Consider the following 7,040-nt stretch of genomic DNA (forward strand, 5'->3'; position numbering starts at 1 on the left):
TAAATACTGAGGGCTCTTATTTCGTTTTTTTAAGAGCGAAACGAGAGCGTTCGGTGCTCTGATTGGTTGGTTAATTCGCGCCCTTAAAAGGTCAGCAACGAATTGGTAACGCCTTTGGTGTTTCAGGTGTCCATAGGTGGCGGCAATTGTTTGCCATCAGCTAATCCGCCTGGCTTACCGATTTATATTAAAAAAATATATATACTGGACTATGTATTATATATCACGTATATTCTATTTTGCACAACAAGTCCGATTAATTAATTTAATATATATTACGAACCAGCTACACATCTCTTACCGTACCAAAAATTATTCTCTAGAAATTATTAAGTACAATGAAAGTGACAACAGAAGTTATGTTCGTGAACAATAACATTTTGCAATCAATGTCTCGATTCAATCGATACTTTTTTGGTACCGATTCGATTCGGTACGATTTACGATATGAAATCCAATGAATGATGATAAATATTGTGTGCGTATACGAATTTTTAATTTAATGTTTGTACTTGGAATTGGCAGAAGTGAAAATAAATGTTATGTGGACCTTGTAATGTCTAGGGAAGTTTATTTTGATAATTAATTAATATTTTGGATCATAATAAGAGATTTTTAGATTCATCCCGTTAGAAGATTTTAGATTATTTATGAGAAAACATCGAAAGAAGTTAAATTTTAAAGGAATGCTTTGGAGCTTAATATAAGTATTATTTTATTAAAAAAATTAAAAAAGAAAACATAAAATTGTTAAAAAGTCGAAAAATGTTAAAAAAAATCAATACAAAAAAGTTTTTTCATTTGTACCCCTGGTGGGACTCGAACCCACAATCCCCGGCTTAGGAGGCCGATGCCTTATCCATTAGGCCACAGGGGCTCGTTGACTAAGTTGCGAAATTGATCATTAAACTACCCCCAGGGTTGAAATGTACAGAAAAAATATGGGTCAGAGTTTTATATGATAGTCATTTGTTTTTGGTTCGATATTTTAGATTCTAGTTCTCAATTTCTTCATTGTTTTCAAAAATAGGTTATTTGACTGAACAATTTTCAACTTACCGAGGTAGTCTGAAAAAAAAAAAAAAAAAAAATGAAACAAGGATGTAAAATGCTATATAAAAAACGATGCGAAGCGCACTGCATCAGATTAAAGTACCCCAAGACCATATTATTATGGTACAAACGTTTGGCCATACTGGCTGTATAAGATTCATAAGAAAGGGTATTTACTTGCCACTACAGATTGATACGATAGTGAAATTAAGCAATAACACTTATGAAAACACCAACAGTATGAGAGACGGCCGTTTGCGGTGGAGTTCATAAAATTTTATATTTTTTCGTGTGGTGTATGGCTTAGGGGAGACGATGAAGCGATTTGGATCGAAGTTTACAATGGTATGGCAGATTCAAATAGTCATTGAGCATTATTTGCTAGTAAAGTGGTAATTTAAAAAGTGACCAGGCTAAATGTTAAATATGGACTAAATTCTATATTATGTTTGTAAAACAAGTTAACAAAATGTTATTAACTACACACTTCGCCTTTGCTTTTATGGCCGTAGGCAGAGACTAAGAAATACTAATAGCGTTACCTTTGTATAATAATGTTCATAATAGTAGTTCAATGTAGTTATAGTAAAATATTTTTTAAGTGTAATTTTTCAAGTTGGATGTAACATTTCACCGTTCAAAATCGCCATCACTAAACCGCTCCGCTAACCGCTTATCCCAGAACCACAACCAACCCACGAAGCGTATCGTTACACGATTTTATTATTACGCTACCGATGTATCGCATATTATCCGACAAAATTAAGTGTCATAAAGGTTAACTGGAGCCGTAACATTTAAGAGGACATTATATTCGGCCAAATAACTACTCGGGAACCCATATAGGTTTTGGTAAACGGAGTTATTGTTACTAATAATTGTCTTGAATCGTCTCCGTAAGAACATTTTACAAATTAAGTTAACTCTTTCAAGTACGCCAGTTAAGTTTCACGGCTTAATTTTGAAATTGGGTTTGCTTGTAAAAGGTATTAATGTATTCGTTATTATTATTGCTAGGATGTGATCGAAATATAAATTGGATGGAAATCGAAATATTAAACGGTTCCGCGGATACATGTGCTTGTTTTTTTTTTATTGGAAAGTTCCTTCTTGTAGAATTATGTGAACTTTAAACACGTTAAAGATAACTAAATAAGCACTAAAGTCAATTGTGATAAGGTGTTGAGGTTATTTAATAGTTTACTAATACGTCTTAGTTTAGCTTACCAATATACCATATATGCTTATGCCTCAACCAAAATACAGTACCCTTAGTATGAGTTTGTTTTATGTTTAAAGTAATCGAAACGAGAGCGCGTTCGGCGCTCTGATTAGTTGGTTTATTCGAGCCGGCCAATCAGTTTCGTCTCGGTTCGATTAATTTCACAAATTAAGTTAACTCTTTCAAGTACGCCAGTTAAGTTTCACGGCTTAATTTTGAAATTGGGTTTGCTTGTAAAAGGTATTAATGTATTCGTTATTATTATTGCTAGGATGTGATCGAAATATAAATTGGATGGAAATCGAAATGTTAAACGGTTTCGCGGATACATGTACTTGATTTTTATTGGAAAGTTCCTTCTTGTAGAATTATGAGAACTTTATGCCATAAAAGCAACTAAATACGCACTAAAGTCCATTGTGATAAGGTATTGAGGATATTCAATAGTTTACTAATACGTCTTAGTTTAGCTTACTAATAGAGTAGAATATATATAACCAAAATACAGTACCCTTAGTACGAGTATTTATGTGTAATGTAATCGAAACGAGAGCGCGATCGGCTCTCTAATTGATTGGTTTATTCTAGCCGGCCAATCAGTTTCGTCTCGGTTTAACGTAAAGCAAACTCATACTAAGGCTACACGACTGAAACTGAATATAGTTTATATGTGTAAGCAAAATAATCTTTAAAGCAATTATCTCACCCATTATTAAAAAGGCTGGTATAGCTGGCTTTATCGATCAAATTCCTATGGAAATAATGGCCAAAATGTCGCATATAATCTCAGAATGCAAGAAAATGCACTAAATCTCAAAAAACAATGTCGTGCTTCGGAATCACGGCATTCGTGAGACATTGGCGGCGATCGAGAATAAATCAACGATCGGCAGATTGGCGATCATAAGCGTTTGAGCGATATCGCGCGATTCACTAAACTGGATGGGACGGACCACGAACGCGCTATTTCTCACGGCTGTTACAAGGATCGTGGAAGAGAGGACATGTCTAATATATATATATATATATATATTTATAAATAGCTTTCTTAACTTTAATAGGACTCACCTTTTTTGAGGACTGAAAATCATCCAATTGCTTCTCCCGCCTTGGGTGAGGCGAGAAGGAGAGTTAGACTAAAGTAGAGTAAATCACTCTGTTGCTACTCCTACTTTTCGAGGTGGAGGCCCTGTAACCCACTGGGTTTGTCACCTGGAATTTTATTAAAGTACAGTAAAATTGCGACTTTAATGATTCACAGTTAAATCATGCATATGCGGACGGTCCTATTAACTGCTGTATTAGTAGTTGATACTGTGGTACTGGTGTTCGTACTGGTGATAACAGTTGGTAATATAAACAACCTTATTGCTACACAAAACAATTAACTGCAGCCAAAAAAAAATTGTCAATGAATACCTATTGAGTAAGACACTACATAATTGAAAATTAAAACAAAGCTAATTTAATCATAGAAGTCACATCTCCTTCCCTTCTTACCTCCACGTAACATCCGCTATCCTTTTGTACCGCTCAGAGGTCAAAGTGTAGATCAGGCCAGTCCTAGACTAGGACTGACCTATATCTAATTTGTACCGTTTGAACCTCGCCTTGTAGGGTACAGGCAGATTATATCGTCATACCTTCCTAGGAAACTGTAATTGGTGATAATGAGAGTATATTTATTTAAAAGTGGGGTCTCTTGGTGTGTTTTACTGTTTTAGGATGGATTTTTTTTTATTTGTATGAATTGTACGTAAGTCAACTACAAATTCGCGACGGTTAAAATGCCACTAGCTTGCACAAAAGGTTTGCTCTATCAGTCAAGGTATGGACACACTAGAGACATGATTTATTAAAGATCAGGAAATATATTTTTTAAGACATTCAGATGTTTGATAGATACCTATGGTATATTGATATGTCAACAAACATGATCATGAACATGAAGGAAAAAAACGAATCAGAATTTAGTCTTTGATTACTAGTTTGATAAAATTATTTTAGAAAAAAGAAAATTTGTAAATGACGATGTATTTGCAAAAATGTTACGTTTGTTAGATTTTCTGCTGCTATTGAATGGCTACATATTTCAAAATTCTATGAAGCGTTAATTGTCATGATAAACATTTCAAATTTGTAAACTACATTAATCAAATCAAACCAAAACATATTTTTCAAGTCAATGGAAAATAACCCAACACAAATAAAGAAAATAATAAACATGAAAATACGTCATATTTCTTTATTAGGTGCCAGTCAACTGTTTGGTGACGCAAAATAATCTCATTCAATAGATGTTCTGACGATAGTAACACCTACGGATTTCCGTCATTTTTCAATTAGATCGGTTTTATTATTCTGTTTGTTTGGTTTAGCTTATTATATGTGAAATCTTAGACATGCTATATAATTGGAAGACAAAACAATGTTTTAGGTCAGTAGTTATATAGATGAAAGGGGTTATTGACTTCTCCCGAGAGGGAGACTCTTACTGACTAAAAATCAAACTGCTTTTTGAACCGGCGATTGCCCGATAGCGGATCGATCACCTCATGGATATCAGCGTTATTTGATTGGGCAACTAACTCCAGTGTAGTTTTTAAAATACATCTTTTAATTTAATCCTTATTCAAGTGATATTTTGAACACCTTTTTTTGAGGGAGACAATAATCCAAATTGCCTTCGGTAAGGCGAGATGAAGTGTTACTCTTATTTACTAAAAACCACCCCGGTCCCTGTCCTGTTTTGAGACTGCTTTGCTGTCGCAGCACTGGATTGGGCATCAGCTCTAATCTGGTGCTCTCTACTGGGCCCCATCTGTGGTTTTGAACACCTAAAGTGTACACTTGAAATAGGTATACATATATTTCATAGTTTATGCGATTGTAAAATGCTGACTAACATACGGAAGACAAAAACTTCCTGCATATTGACCTTTGATCTAGTTTCTATTGTAATTGTAACAAAAAAAAAACAACTCATCCATAAATTACGTACGCTTCATTAGAGTTGAAATAAAAAAACAAACAGAGTAGTATTTTATGTTTTATTACTTTTTAATTGACGGTAGCACAGTAATGGCGTCTGTGTGATGTAAAAAATTATAATTGACATTTAAATAGAGCATGTTCGGATTGTGAGAGTCGAGTATTTAAATAACAATAATATTCAAAATGTTATGTTATGTTAAGATGTGTATAACATAACATTACGTTCTTACCGCCGTATTCAGACTCATGTAATGGTTACTCAATCCAGTGCATAGTAATTGTTTTTGATATAAAATCGTTACTAAGAAATTGTTTAAGTGTTCATTAAATGTCTCTGAGTGGGGTAGTTAGGCTGCAATAAAATAAGTAAAGGTTGCATCGATCGTAATTGACTTTTATATGGAAAGAATTCTCAGATAAAGATTTAAATTAAGAAAAAAATTAAGCCCTTATTTTATAAAGAATAGAATAGAGAGCCAGGCATTGTTTTGAGGAAATTCATGATACACTAAGAATATAATAAATTTTTAGTTTATAATCGTTTTTTTTACATTTGTTTCAAATTAACTTATTTTAGTTTCCAAGTGTGCTTTCTCATCTGTCCCATAATTAGAGCACGGGATTTAAAATTACATTTCCACGATCATTCATCATGAAATCCTGTTTTTATATCATCAATCACAATATAGATCATCTCGGTAGTCTTTGTTGATATTAGCTTCTCCGTAATCTATTGTAAAGCTGGTTTGCCATTGTTTGCTGAGGCAGGGCGAGGCGAAGAGGAAAACATCAGATAATTTCATAGGAATACTTTTAGCCTTATTAATATTGCATCACTAAGATGCAAAAAAACCGCTACTTATTTTTATCTGTAGACGTAGATTTATTACCTATTACCTACAACAAAAAATACAACCGAACAAAAAATATATCGAAATACAACAACTTTGAGCTAAAAAAATATGTTATAATTTTCTTTTGTAATCAAGCTAGGGGAAAAGGTAATTCTCAATATAAGGTTATACCAAACTCACCTTTAACGGGAATACCAAAACCTAACATAGAATAATCACTCTCATTTCTGCGTACTTAATTAAACACGTCGCCTTGCCGTCAATGGAGGCACACCTCAACATTTTAATTGAAACGATTTATTATTGTTTTAATTTACTTGACGGTTGCAGTCCGTTCTACGACAGTAAATCATAGTCCTGTGATTTATTATACAGCCTTCAAGTTTTCACTTATACACCGAAACATGGATGACTATAAATGCCAATTTTGACATCCTTGCTGTTCAGTACTCATCTTAGATGAAGCAAAGTGAAACGGGGTCCGGCACGAAGTCAATTCTCAGGAAATATGTTCTAATCGATGTAAATGTCAAACTATTGTAGAGTAGAGTAAATTATATTGGCTTTTGTAATTAAACATAATATCGTGAAATATCAAAGATCAGTTTGAGAATTTCAGGTGATGATTTTCAATAGAAATCTACTTTAAAGATATATTTTAACGGTTTCTTCACGTTATTGTTTGACGATGTAATAATTAGGGGCTCATATTACCATATGGAAGAGCCACAACATTTTAAGGCGATTTATCAGTTTTAATTTCTGGGGTTGGTCTTCCAATAGAACATAGTCCGGTGTCTCAGCTTTCAAGTTTTGCAGATGGATGGCTATACCGGGGAATTTTACTGAGGTAAAAATCCCCTTAGATCCAAAGTTTATTCCCCAAAATTCTAGGCGCCTAATTGAAGTAAATTCCC

General features: G+C 33.7%; 1 non-coding gene across 1 annotated transcript; it reads right to left on the reverse strand.

Annotated features, from left to right (window-relative positions):
• Positions 1-804: 804 nt before the first annotated feature.
• Trnar-ccu (transfer RNA arginine (anticodon CCU)) lies at positions 805-877 on the reverse strand. The gene has a single exon. It is a non-coding gene; the product is annotated as a tRNA-Arg (tRNA).
• Between the last annotated feature and the right edge of the window lie 6,163 nt (positions 878-7,040).

Source organism: Spodoptera frugiperda, chromosome 4 (genome assembly GCF_023101765.2).
Source record: "Spodoptera frugiperda isolate SF20-4 chromosome 4, AGI-APGP_CSIRO_Sfru_2.0, whole genome shotgun sequence".
In the NCBI taxonomy this organism is placed as follows: domain Eukaryota; kingdom Metazoa; phylum Arthropoda; class Insecta; order Lepidoptera; family Noctuidae; genus Spodoptera; species Spodoptera frugiperda.